We start from the raw sequence: 15,216 nt of genomic DNA, 5'->3' as shown, positions 1-15,216 counted from the left end.
AATACAAATAGACAATTTTGTACTACATAATCAACATTTTTCTATACAAAACTTTTAACATTTTTTAAAAATGCCTCATTAATATTTTCCAAAAACAAGATTAATATTTTTTAATACATGGACAACATATGTTTTATACATTCCAAACTTTTTTCTTTAAATGATTAATTAACAGTTTTTAAATGAAAAGATTGGTAGTTTTTTTAATAAATGGACAACAATTTTTTATAAACATTTAACCTTTTCCAAATACTTACTCATTTTTGAAACACTTGTATAATATTTTTCTCCAAATGCTTGATTAACATTAAAAAAATACTTGTCCAACATTTTTACAGATATTTGTTCAACATTCTTCAAATACTTATTCAACATTTTTCAAGTACTTGTTCAACATTTTTTAAATAAACCTTCAACATTTTTTAATACTTATTCAACATTATTAAAATATTTTTTCAATATTTTAAATACGTAATCAACATTTACATATGCTTATTCAACATTTTTTAATACTTATTCAATATTTTTTCAAGTACTTGTTCAACTTTTTAAATACTTACTCTACATTTTCAAATACTTGTTCAACCCTTTTCATATACCCATTCAATATGTTTTTAATACTTATTCAATTTTTTTGAAATACTTGTTCAACATTTTTTAAATTCTTGTTATATATTTTTAAGACTTATTCAACATTTTTCAAGTACTTGTTCAACATTTTTTAGTACTTATTCAAAAAAGTCAATATTCTTATATATATATATATATATATATATATATAATATTTTAAAGGATAAATTAAAAGTAAACAAAAAAAAGGAAAACAGAAAAAAGAGGACAGAAAGAAAAGGAAAACAGAAAAAGGGGGCTGGAGCTTCCTACCCGATTGGGCCGCCCCCCATGTCGAGCTCCTCCGATGTGAGAGGTTCGCTCCTGTCTCGCTGAAAGCGAGGAATAGGGGCGTCCCTTCCTTACAAGGCGAAAACACTAATTAAGGAGTAGCCTTTGCAAAGGTCACTCCCACCTCCTCAAGTTGTGACATGTCACATATTGCATGTGTGCCACCTGTCGCAGCCTAGAAGTCTTTCCATTTTTTTCGTAGATACATTTATTCAAAATATTTTATCTCTTAACCTTGCATCCAAATGTCGAACTGTTTTACCGTTGGATTCCTCTTGTCGAGATCTTCCAATTAGATCCCATGTTGATAAGTTTTGAGAATCTTTTTTCATGAAAAAACCCGGACTGGAAGCATGTTTTTTTTCTTTTCGAAAGTGGCACGATTATGCCTCCCGCGGAAGCAAATCCATGCCTCCACGAAAAGTAAACTCATGCCTCTCGCGGAAGAAAATAAATGTGTTTTTTTTGTTTCCGAAAGGCACGACCGTGCCTCTCGCGGAAGCAAATCGGTGTTTCTCGCGCAAGGAAAAGGAGAAAACGCTTTTTTTCGTTTCCGAGAGCCACGACCGTGCCTCTCGCGGTTCGAAAAAAAGTGTTTTCTACCGTTTTCAGGAGGCGTGCCTCTCGCGTAACCAAATTCATGCCTCTCGCGGAAGTAAAACAACATGTTCTTTTAATTTCTGAGAGTCACGGCTATGCCCCTCACAGAAGCAAATATATACCTCTCACGGAAACAAAAAACAACGCGTTTTTTCATGCAATTTTTTTGTTTTTTTCAGAAGCTAGGAAAGACCGATGAAAAATTGAAAAAACAGAAAATCCCATATAAAGAGCTAAAAACATGTGCGATAAAAAAAATAAAGGAAACGCCCAAAGCACGACACGTGACAACAGTTGAGAGCGTGCAAGTGGTGGGCTCTCGTCCCACCTTAGATGGCCCTTGTAGGGGCTCCCAAAGGAGTACTACTTCATTAGTTGTTGTGCCGTAGGGAAGCCTCGCATCAGGGGAGCGCTAAATGTGCGGCCCAGGCGCGTGGAAGGCCACAACCAAGTTTCTTTGTTATTTTTTAATTTTGTACTCCGTATATATTATTTTATTTACTTAGTTTTGTACTTCTAGATATTTTATATAAATATATTACAAAAGCACTTCACATAAAACATTTAAAAAATGTTAAACAAGTATTTTAAAAACCTTAAATGTGTATAGAGAAAATGTATTTCATGTGTATTAAAAATATACAATATATGTGAAAAGGTAATCATGTATTTAAAAAATCTTAATCAAGAATTTAAAAATAAAATAAAAAACTATTTCAAAAAATTTAATCAGGCATTTTAAAAAATGTTAAATGTGTATAGAAAAATATTGGTCAAGCATTTAAAAATTATTAGTCAAGCATTTAAAAAATATTAAATGCATATAAAAAAGTTGTTGGCCTTGTATTCAAAAAATGTCAATTTTTTATTATGTTATAAAAGAATGTTAATAAAGTATTTCAAAACATTAAATGTATACACAAAAAATGTTGGCCATACATTCAAAAATGTTAATTTTGCTTTTGAAAAATGTAAAATGTGTATAAAAAAGCGTTGACCATGTTTTCAAGAAATGTTAATCTTATATTTGAAAAGTCTTAATCAAGCATTTCAAAATGTTTAAAATGTCTATAAGAAATGTTGACCATGTATTCAGAAATTATTATAATTGTATTTTAAAACTGTAAATCAAGCTTTTGAAAAATATTTAATATGTTTGTAGAAAAAATGTTGTACTTGTATTGAAAAATGTTATTGAGATATACAAATAATGTAAAATGAAAGCTGAAAGGAACAAAAAAAAAGAAAAAAACATGAAACCCAAAAAAGATACAAAAGAAGAAAAAACAAAACAGAAAACCGAAGAAATGGGTGCAAAAAATGTTAACAGTGAAAATTTTGAAAGAAATAAAAGAAAACACACATAACCCACTATAACGAGAAAGAAAGAAAACCGAAGAAAAATGAAGAGAAGTAAATAATGAAAACGGTGAAAGAAACAAATAAATAAGAAAGAAAAGGAGAAAACAGTAAAACCCCCAAAAACAATGAAAATATGAAGAAAAGGGAAAAATATGAAAAAAGATAAAGAAATGAAGATAACCGATAAAAACAAAGAAAACCTAGCTTCCAAAGAACATGTAATTTTACTCCCACACAAACATATGCAAATACATGCGGAAAAAAACAGCAGGAAAGCGATCTAGGTTTTGGTCGCTGCCGCCACCGCCGGCGCGGCCGCTGATCCTGTGATTGCAATGGAAGTGCTCATGGGCTTCTTCATGCAATTACTTTGAAGGACTCATGAGAGAAGGAGAAGTGAAACGTGGATGTGTTGCTCCCGATTGACGCGTTGATGCGTTGGACCCAGCTACCTCCAAGTTGTTGTTGTTAAGGCGTTGCTCCCGGCTGTTTCAAAGGCTTTGACGGCAACGCCGTTCATGTCCCAGCGCTCGTTCCGCGGTGCTGGTTTTTTTTGTCCCGGCACAGTTCCACTATTAGGTGTTGTGATCGGTTTTGTCCTGTCATTGTTTTCGGCAACGATAAGTTTTCTATCCTGCAGCTCTGGCCGATCCCTCCACAAGGTTCGTGCAGTCTTGATTTCCGTCTACTCTGCTTCTTGCGAGTTAGGGTTTGGACGTACGACATTTTTGGCCTGTTTGACTGGTGGGTGATCGCCGTGAATAATGAAACTCGTATGTTGGAACTGTCGTGGCATGGCTAGTGTCGCGGCAAAAAGAGCGCTTCTGGACATCCAGAAGCAGTGGGGGCCGGATGTCGTCTTTCTGTCTGAGACGCATCTGAACAAAGCTAAGGTAGAAAAACTTCGAAAAAAGTGACAACATGGAGGTGCATGAAAGTAGTGGGGCGAGTGGTGGTTTGCTTCTGTTTTGGCGGAGACCATTGGCAATTCAACTCAGAGATAAGGATAAAAATTTCATAGATGTTACCATGGGGGATGGCACGGATGAGGTTTGGAGGTTTACAGGGTTTTATGGTGAGCCGAAGTGGGAAGATAAACATCTGTCATGGTCATGTTTGCGTGATCTACATCAACGAATAAAACTCCCGTGGTTGATAGCCGGGGATTTTAATGAGATCTTATACTCCCACGAGAAGGAGGGCGGCGCACCGAGGCCAATGCACATGATGCAAAATTTCAGAGATGCCCTTGTTGGTTGCGAATTGGAGGACATGGGTTGTAGTGGTGATTTATATACTTGAAGGAGGAGGAGGCTTATAGAACGCCTCGACAGAGTGGTATGTAATGGTTAGTTCCATGGGCTTTTTCTGAGGCAAAGATTATTAGTACTGCACACACCAAGTCTGATCACAAACCGATATTCATTGATATGGAGGGAGATGTAAGGGGGGGCATCAGCGAACCCATAAGAGGTGTTTTGAATCTAGGTGGCTGCAAGAGGAGAATGTTATGCAAATTGTGTCTGAAGCTTGGGATCGAACCAATCCATTGGCACCCATTGCAGAGTGCACAGCAAGTGTACACGCCACCATGCATGAATGGGATCGTTCGATCTGGAAGGCTCCCCATCGGCGTTTGAAGGAGCTGAAGGCGGAGTTGGAATTGTTGCGGTCAGGCCCTCTCACTAATGAGGCGGGAGACAGACAGAGAATATTGCTAATGGAGATAGAAGAAAATTTGGATAAGGAAGAGATCTATTGGGTACAACGTAGCCGCGCAAACTGGCTAAAATTCGGTGATCGGAACACTAGTTTCTTTCATAATTTTGCATCGGCTAGGAAGAAAAGAAATTACATTAAACGCTTGCTTGATGACTCAGGTGTATCGAGAGAGAACAATGAAGCTATGCGAAGTTTGATTATTGAGTACTTTCAGCGTCTCTTCTCTGCTGAAGTTAATGTACCAGCGATGAATGTTATAACTAGAGTTAAGAGGCGTGTTACGGATTATATGAATGAGTCACTTATGGCTCCGTACACAAAGGAGGAGGTCAGGAAAGCTTTATTTAGTATTGGTGATTTGAAAGCACCGAGACCGGACGAATTACATGCTATCTTTTATAAAAAGCTTTGGCACCTGCTCGGAGGAGATCTAATGAAGGAGGTTCTTGCGGCTGTTAATACAGGTACGATCCCAGAAGGTTGGAACTCTACTACTATCGTGTTGATTCCCAAAGTGGACAACCAAGCGAAGATTGTTGGGGAACATAGCAGAAATTCAAAATTTTCTACGCACCACCAAGATCAATCTATGGAGTAATCTAGCAACGAGGAAAGGAGAGTGCATCTACATACCCTTGTAGATCGCTAAGCGGAAGCGTTCAAGTGAACGGGGTTGATGGAGTCGTACTCGTCGTGATCCAAATCACCGATGATCCTAGTGTCGAACGGACGGCACCTCCGTGTTCAACACACATGCAGCCCGGTGACGTCTCCCACGCCTTGATCCAGCAAGGGGAGAAGGAGAGGTTGGGGAAGACTCCGTCCAGCAGCAGCACGACGGCGTGGTGGTGGTGGAGGAGCACAGTACTCCAGCAGGGCTTCGCCAAGCACTACGAGAGATGAGGAGGGAGAGGGGTAGGGCTGCGCCAACAGGAGAAGAACTTCGTGTGTTGGGCTGCCCCTTTGCCTCCACTATATATAGGGGGAGAGGGAGGGCTGCGCCCCCACCTAGGGTTCCCACCCTAGGGGTGGTGGCAGCCCCAATCCCATCTGGGGTGGCGGCCACAAGGGGGAGAGGGGGAGGCGCACCTGGGGTGGGCCTTAGGGCCCATCTGCCGTAGAGTTTGCCCCCTTCCCCTCTTGGAGGCGCCTTGGGCCTTGGTGGGAGGCGCCCCAGCCCACCTAGGGGCTGGTCCCTTCCCACTATTGGCCCATGTAGGCCTTCGGGGCTGGTGGCCCCTCCTGGTGGACCCCCGGACCCCTCCGGTGGTCCCGGTACACTACCGGTGATGCCCGGAACACTTCTGGTGGCCAAAACCATACTTTCTATATATAAATCTTTACCTCCGGACCATTCCGAAACTCCTCGTAACGTCCGGGATCTCATCCGGGACTCCGAACAACATTCGGTAACCACGTACATCTATTCCCTATAACCCTAGCGTCACCGAACCTTAAGTGTGTAGACCCTACAGGTTCGGGAACCATGTAGACATGACCGAGACACCTCTCCGGCCAATAACCAACAGCGGGATCTGGATACCCATGTTGGCTCCCACATGTTCCACGATTATCTCATCGGATGAACCACGATGTCGAGGATTTAATCAATCCTGTATTCAATTCCCTTTGTCTAGCGGTATTGTACTTGCCCAATATTCGATCGTCGGTATCCGATACCTTGTTCAATCTCGTTACCGGCAAGTCTCTTTACTCGTTCCATAACACATCATCCCATGATCAACTCCTTGGTCACATTGCGCATATGATGATGTCCTACCGAGTGGGCCCAGAGATACCTCTCCGTCACACGGAGTGACAAATCCTAGTCTCGATTCGTGCCAACCCAATAGACACTTTCGGAGATACCCGTAGTGTACCTTTATAGCCACCCAGTTACGTTGTGACATTTGGCACACCCAAAGCATTCCTACGATATCCGGGAGTTGCACAATCTCATGGTCTAAGGAAATGATACTTGACATTAGAAAAGCTTTAGCATACGAACTACACGATCTTTGTGCTTGGCTTAGGATTGGGTCTTGTCCATCACATGATTCTCCTAATGATGTGATCCCGTTATCAACGACATCCAATGTTCATGGTCAGGAAGCCGTAACCATCTATTGATCAACGAGCTAGTCAACTAGAGGCTTACTAGGGACATGGTGTTGTCTATGTATCCACACATGTATCTGAGTTTCCTATCAATACAATTATAGCATGGATAATAAACGATTATCATGAACAAGGAAATATAATAATAACTAATTTGTTATTGCCTCTAGAGCATATTTCCAACAATCTCCCACTTGCACTAGAGTCAATAATCTAGTTCACATCGCCATGTGATTAACATTCACAGGTCACATCGCCATGTGACCAACATCCAAAGAGTTTACTAGAGTTCAATAATCTAGTTCACATCACTATGTGATTAACACTCAATGACTTCTGGGTTTGATCATGTTGCTTGTGAGAGAGGTTGTAGTCTACGGGTCTGTCATATTCAGATCCGTATGTACTTTGCAAATCTCTACGCTATATTTGGAGCCATTTCAAATAACTGTTCTACTTGGAGCTATTCTAAATTGTTGCTCCATTATACATATCCGGTATCTCTACTCAGAGCTATCCGGATAGGCGTTAAGCTTGCATCGACGTAACTCTTTACGTCGAACTCTTTATCACCTCCATAACCGAGAAACATATCCTTATTCCTCTAAGGATAATTTTGACCGCTATCTGGTGATCTACTCCTAGATCACCTTTGTACCCTCTTGCCAGACATGTGGCAAGGCACACATTGGGTGTTGTACTCAGCATGGTAGAGCCTATGACAAAAGCATAGGGGACGACCTTCGTCCTTTCTCTTTCTCCTGCCGTGGTCGAGCTTTAACTCTTAACTTCATACCTTACAACTCAGGCAAGAACTCCTTCTTTGACTGATCCATCTTGAACACCTTCAAAATCATGTCAAGGTATGTGCTCATTTGAAAGTACCATTAGGCGTTTTTTGATCTATCCTTATAGATCTTGATGCTCAATGTTCAAGTAGCTTAATCCAGGTTTTCCATTGAAAAACACCTTTCAAATAACCCTATATGCTTTCCAGAAATTCTACATCATTTCGGATCAACAATATGTCATCCACATATACTTATCAGAAATGTCGTAGTGCTCCCACTCACTTTATTGTAAATACAAGTTTCTAACAAACTTTGTATAAACCCATAAACTTTGATTACTCCATCAAAGTGTATATTCCGACTCCGAGATGCTTGCTCTAGTCCATGGAAGGATCGATGGAGCTAGCATACCTTTTAGCATCCTTAGGATAGACAAAACCTTTCTGATTGTATCACATACAACCTTTCCTTACGAAAACTGGTAAGGAAACTTGTTTTGACATCCATCTGCCAGATTTCATAAATGCAGCTTATGCTAACATGATTCCGACGGGCTTAATGTAGCACCCTCGATGCGGCTATATCTCCCACGTGTCGGAGCACGACTTAGAGGCATAACCGCATTGAAAGCAATGTCGCAAGTGAGGTAATCTTCACACAACCCATGTAATACATAAGGGAAAAAGATACATAGTTGGCTTACAATTGCCACTTCACACAATTACATGAATAAAGCATTACATCATCCAAATACAATCAAGGTCCGACTACGAAACCAAAATGAAAGAAGAACCCCAAATGCGACAAGGTCCCCGATCGACCCCAACTGGGCTCCACTACTAATCAACTAGAACGAAACAACACAAAGGACAAGATCTTCATCGAGCTCCTCCTGAGCTTGGTTGTGTCATCTGCATGGGCTCATCGGTACCTGCAAGCTAGTTTTGGAAGTATCTGTGAGCCACAGGGACTCAGCAATCTCGCACCCTCGCGATCAAGACTATTTAAGCTTATGGGTAAGGCAAAAGGTATGAGGTGGAGCTGCAGCAAGCGACTAGCATATATGGTGGCTAACATACTCAAACGAGAGCGAGAAGAGAAGGCAAAGCACGGTCGAGAAACTATGATCAAGAAGTGATCCTAGAACAACCTACGTCAAACATAACTCCAACACTGTGTTCACTTCCCGGACCCTGCCGAGAAGAGACCATCACGGTAACACATGCGGTTGATGTATTTTAATTAAGGTCAACTTCAGGTTTTCTACAACCGGACGTTAACAAATTCCCATCTGCCCATAACCGCGGGCACGGCTTTCGAAAGTTCAAATCCCTGCAGGGGTGTCCCAACTTAGCCCATCACAAGCTCTCACGGTCAACGAAGGAATAGACCTCCTCCCGAGACATTCTGATCAGACTCGGTATCCCGGTTCTACAAGACATTTCGACAGGGTAAAACTAAATCAGCAAGACCGCCCGATGCGCCGACATCCTGATAGGAGCTGCACATATCTCGTTCTCAGGGCAACACTGGATGAGCGCTCCGTACAACTAAAACCAGCCCTCAAGTTTCCCCGAGGTGGCGCTGCAAAGGACTCTAGTTCGGACCAACACTTAGACAAGCACTGGCCCGGGGGGGTTAAAATAAAGATGACCCTCGGGATGCGCAACTCCCAAGGGAAAAAGGCTAGGTGGCGAATGGTAAAACCAAGGTTGGGCCTTGCTGGAGGAGTTTTATTCAAGGCGAACCATCAAGGGGTTCCCATTATTACCCAACCGCGTAAGGAACGCAAAATCCGGGAACATAACACCGATATGACGGAAACTAGGGCGGCAAGAGTGGAACAAAACACCAGGCATAAGGCCGAGCCTTCCACCCTTTACCAAGTATATAGATGCATTAATTAAATAAGAGATATTGTGATATCCCAACAAGTAAACATGTTCCAAACAAGGAACAATATCTCCATGTTCCAAACAAGGAACAACATCTTCATGTTCCAACAAGGAACAAACTTCAATCTTCACCTGCAACTAACAACGCTATAAGAGGGGCTGAGCAAAGCGGTAACATAGCCAAACAACGGTTTGCTAGGACAAGGTGGGTTAGAAGCTTGGTTCAACAACATGGGAGGCATGAAAAGCAAGTGGTAGGTATCGCAGCATAGGCATAGCAAAAGAGCGAGCAACTAGCAAGCAAAGATAGAAGTGATTTCGAGGGTATGGTCATCTTGCCTGAGATCCCGCAAGGAATAAGAACGAGTCCATGAAGAAGACAAACAGATGTAGACGAACGGGTCCTCAAAAACGCGACATTACCAGAACTAACCCGAAGAAGCAAACACCGGAAAGGAAGCACACAACATAGTAAACAACCAACACAAGAACATGGTATGATATGCGGGATGCGGTATGCGACGCATATGCATGATTTGACAAGGGATGCATGAACCTGGCCTCAACTTGGAAATCCAAGTGTGCCACTGGAAAGATGAGAAGAAATCGCTTGAAAACGATATAAAGAACGCCGGAATCAGAGTTACGGTTTGGAAATGGCAAGCAATTCAAATATGGCACCGGTCTGCGATTTACAGCAAGTAGCCAACTAAATGCAACAAGATGAACATGCTACAGCACACAAACATGGCAATAAAATACATGGAAGGAATCCATTCATGATGCTTAACAAAAGAGGAACACTGAGCTACGGCCAATTCATCCATTAACAGGTACAAACAAGCATGGCAAAAGTGCAATTGGTAAACAGATCTCAGACTTAGTGAAATTAACACTTGTCTGGAATTTCAGATCAGATAGCACACTTTGGAGCATAACAACTATATACTACAGGGCTTGAACAAGGCAAAGTAAAGCATGGCATGGAGCTACTCAAAGAGCTTAACAAAAGTCCCTTAGTGACCTTGAGCCAAAAGGGATCAGAAAATACATTTGTAAGCATGTGAACATGGCAAAAACATAATCAGTTCTCAGACTTAGTGAAAACTGGAGCATGCTGAAACAAATATCAAGTAGGCATGTTTACGAGCTCGATGCACTCACTATAGAGCAAGTCATAACAATCTAAGCATACACCCATCAAGAATACACAAAATACAAGCTAGACATGGCAAGAACAATAACATAGCATGCACGGATCAACTACAACAACATCGGCAAAATCACTAACAAGTAGACAATCTGCCCAGATTCACAAAATAGCAAAAGTAGAGCTCGATTGACTCAAGCTAGAGTGCTCCATAATTGCAAACAAAGACATGGATGGATAGAGCACAGCAAGATTAACAAATCATCCTTACTGATCATCCTCAAAAGAGGCACGTATCACTAGGAAACAACATGAACATATGGCATCATGAGATAAACAGATCAAGGACTTAGTGGAAATGCTAAGTCCCTGAAATCAGCATTAACAAGTGCACCACTTTGCAAGTTTGTGCTAGTCACCACACACATCACAAAAATACATGGGTTGCACCTCTGGAAAGATGGCAAAACCCTTAACAAAACATATGTAGAGCTCATGGGCATATCATGCACGCAATAATCATGGCAAAAATGACAAATATCTAAATGGAGCAGCAGATCTGACAATTAACTCAAGTAGCACTCTTCTAACAGCATTTCGGGCATCAAGATGAACTCAAATGAAAATGATGCAATGAGATGAAATGATGTACTCTCTGAGACGAACATTTCGATATGCTATATGCCCGAAACGGAGCTACAGATGATGAGATACGACATGATGAACATGGGCATTTGAAACATGGAAATCTCGGGGACTTAGTGAAATATTACCTCCGCGAAAAGTCAACGCGGGGACGAGGCGAAGCGGGATGAGGAGATCCGGATCAAGGGGGGCGTGTTTGGTTCGTGGAAGTGGTGGATCTGGTCCACCTTTTCTAGATCCACCGGAGAGAGAACTCCGGCGAGCTTGAAGCGGTCGCCGACGAGATTCCGGTGAGGAGGCCGGCGAGCAAAGCGGCGGCGGCGAGCTTGGCGAGGCTATGCGGTGGTGCGTGGCGAATGGGCGGCGGCACGCGGCGAACGAGGCGGCGGTGCGAGGCGAGCGGAGAAGGCGCGCGACGGCCGGCGAGCTCAGGCGCAAGGCGGGCGGCGAGGCGCGGAGAAGAATGGGTGGCGCGGCGAGGAAACGGCCGGCGGCGGGGCGACACGTGCCTCGGGCGCGCGACCGAGCGGCGGCGGAGAAGATCGGGCCCGGGCGGGCCTGCCCTGGGCTTGGCGGGCCGCGGGAGGCGGGGAGGAAAGAGAAAGGAGGCGGGGCTGAGGTGGCGCGAGGGGAGTGGCTGGCTGTGGCGGTGGAGTGACGTGGCACGCTGCCATTGGGCGGAGTGAGGTGGCCGGCGGACGCATCCGGCGCGGACGGACATGTCCGGCGGCGCGAGGAAGGGGAAGGCTAGGGTTCATCCGCGAATTTCGGGAGGGGAGCACATATTTATAGGTAGAGGGAGCTAGGAGAGTCCAAATGAGGTGAAGTTTTTGGCCACGCGATCGTGATCGAACGACCGAGATGATGGAGGAGGTTTAGGTGGGTTTTGGGCCACATTGGAGGGGTGTTGGGCTGCAACACACATGAGGCCTTTTCGGTCCCTCGGTTAACTGTTGGAGTATCAAACGAAGTCCAAATGGTACGAAACTTGACAGGCGGTCTACCGGTAGTAAACCAAGACCGCTTGGCAAGTCTCGGTCCAATCTGGAAACGTTTAATACCCGCACACGAAAGAAAGGTAGAAATGACCACTGGAAGAGAACGAAGCGCCTGAATGCAAAACGGACAACGGGAAAAATGCTCGGATGCATGAGACAAACATGTATGCAAATGAAATGCACATGATGACATGATATGTAATGCATGACACGCAAGCGATGACAACACAACAACAACGAATAACTGGACGACACCTGGCACATTGGTCTCGGGGCGTTACACTTAAGCATCGCTACTGGTGAGAAAATCTCATCATAGTCAACTGCTTGAACTTGTGAAAAACTCTTTGCCACAAGTCAAGCTTCATAGATGATGACATTACCGTCCACGTCCGTCTTCTTCTTAAAATCCACATGTACCTAACAGCCTTACGACCATCAAGTAGTTCTTCCAAAGTCTACACTTTGTTTTCATACATGGATCCTCTCTCGGATTTTATGGCCTCGAGCCAATTTTCGGAATCCGGGCCCACCATCGCTTCTCCATAGCTCATAGGTTCATCGTTGTCCAACAACGTGACCTTTAAGACAGGGTTACCACTTAGAAGTTGTACACACCCTTGTCAACCTATGAGGTTCGATAGTAACTCGATCTGAAGCTCCATGATCATCATCATTAGCTTTCTCTTCAACTGAGGCAGGTGCCACAGAAACATTTTTTTTGTGCTGCGCCACTCTCTGGTTGAAGTAAAGGTTCAACAACCTTATCAAGTTCTATCTTCCTCCCACTCAATTCTTTCGAGAGAAACTCTTTCTCGAGAAAGGACCTGATTCTAGAAACAATCCCTATTGCTTTCGGATCTGAGACAGGAGGTATACCCAACTGTTTTGGGTGTCCTATGAAGATGCATTTATCCGCTTTGGGTTCGAGCTTATCAGCCTGAAACTTTTTCACATAAGCGTCGCAGCCCCAAACCTTTTAAGAAATGACAACTTAGGTTTCTCTGAACCATAGTTCATACTGTGTCGACTCAAACGGAATTGCGTGGTGCCCTATTTAAAGTGAATGTGGTTGTCTCTAATGCCTAACCCATAAATTATAGTGGTAATTCAATAAGAGCCATCATGGTATGCATCATATCCAATAGGGTGCAGTTATGATGTTCGGACACACCATCACACTATGGTGTTCCAGGCTGTATCAGTTGTGAAACCATTTCCACAATGTCTTAATTCTGTGCCAAACTCGTAATTCAGATACTCATCTCTATGATCATATCATAGATATTTTATCCTCTTGTCACGACGATCTTTCAACTTCACTCTGAAATTATTTGAACCTTTCAATAATTCAGACTTGTGATTCATTAAGCAAATATACTTAGCATCTACTCAAATCATCTGTGAAGTAAGAATATAACAATATCCACTACATGCCTCAGCACTCATTGGACTGAACACATCAAGATGTATTACTTCCAACAAGTTGCTTTCTTGTTCCATCTTACTGAAAACGAGGCCTTTCAGTCATCTTGCTCATGTGGTATGATTTGCATGTCTCAAGTGATTCAAAATCAAGTGAGTCCAAAGATCCATCAACATGGAGCTTCTTCATGCGTTTTATACCATTATGACTAAAATTGCAGTGCCACAAATATGTGGTACTATCATTACTATCTTATATCTTTTGGCATGAACATGTGTATTACTACGATCGGGACTCAATAAACCATCCATTTTAGGTGCAAGACCATTGAATGTATTATTCAAATAAACAGAGTAACCATTATTCTCCTTAAATGAATAACCGTATTGCGATGGACATAATCTAATCATGTCCATGCTCAACGCAAACATCAAATAACAATTATTTAGGTTTAACACCAATCCCGATGGTAGACGGAGCATGCGATGTTTGATCACATCAACCTTGGAAACTCTTCCAACACCTATCGTCATCTCACCTTTGGCTAGTCTCCGTTTATTCCGTAGCCTTTTATTTCGAGTTACTAACACTTAGCAACCGAACCGGTATCTAATACCCTGCTGCTACTAGGAGTACTAGTAAAGTACACATTTAATATAATATATGTCCAATACATACTTTTGTCAACCTTGCCAGCCTTCTCATCTACCAAGTATTTAGGGTGGTTCTGTTTCAGTGAGCGTTCCCCATATTACAGAAGCACTTAGTCTCGGGCTTGGGTTCAACTCTGGGTTTTTTCACTAGAGTAGCAACTGATTTGTTGTTTCATGAAGTATCCCTTTCTTGTCCTTGCCCTTCTTGAAACTAGTGGTTTTACTAACCATCAACAATTGATGCTCCTATTTGATTTCTACTTTCGCGGTGTCGCGAATAGCTCAAGGATCATATCTATCCCTGATATGTTATAGTTCATCACGAAGCTCCAGTAGCTTGGTGACAGTGACTTTGGAGAACCATCACTATCTCATCTGGAAGATTAACTCCCACTAGATTCAAGCGATTGTAGCACTCATACAATCTGAGCACATTCTCAACGATTGAGCTTTTCTTCTTAGTTTGCAGGCTTAGGAAACTTGTCAGAGGTCTCATACCTCTTGACGCGGGCACTATCCTGAAATCCCAATTTCAGTCCTTGGAACATCTCATATGTTCTGTGATGTTTCAAAAACGTCTTTGGTGCCTCAGCTCTAAACCATTTAGCATTACGCACTGAACTATCATTTAGTCATCAAAACGGGTATGTCAGATGTTCGCAACATCCACAACCGACGCTTGAGGTTCAGCTCACTGAGCGGTGCATTAAGGACATAATCCTTCTGTGCAGCAATGAGGACAATCCTTAGTTTACGGATCCAGTCCGCATAATTGCTACTATCAACTTTCAACTAAATTTTCTCTAGGAACGTATCTAAAACAATAGAACTAAGCGTAAGGTACGACATAATTTGCAAAGTCCTTTTGACTATGTTCATGATAATTGAGTTCATCTGATTATTTCATGAACTCCCACTTAGATAGACATCCCTCTAGTCATCTAAGTGATACATGA

This window comes from Triticum dicoccoides, chromosome 1A, assembly GCF_002162155.2.
Source record: "Triticum dicoccoides isolate Atlit2015 ecotype Zavitan chromosome 1A, WEW_v2.0, whole genome shotgun sequence".
NCBI lineage: Eukaryota > Viridiplantae > Streptophyta > Magnoliopsida > Poales > Poaceae > Triticum > Triticum dicoccoides.
The sequence above is the reverse complement of the archived record's forward strand: the minus strand, read 5'-3'. Positions refer to the sequence as shown.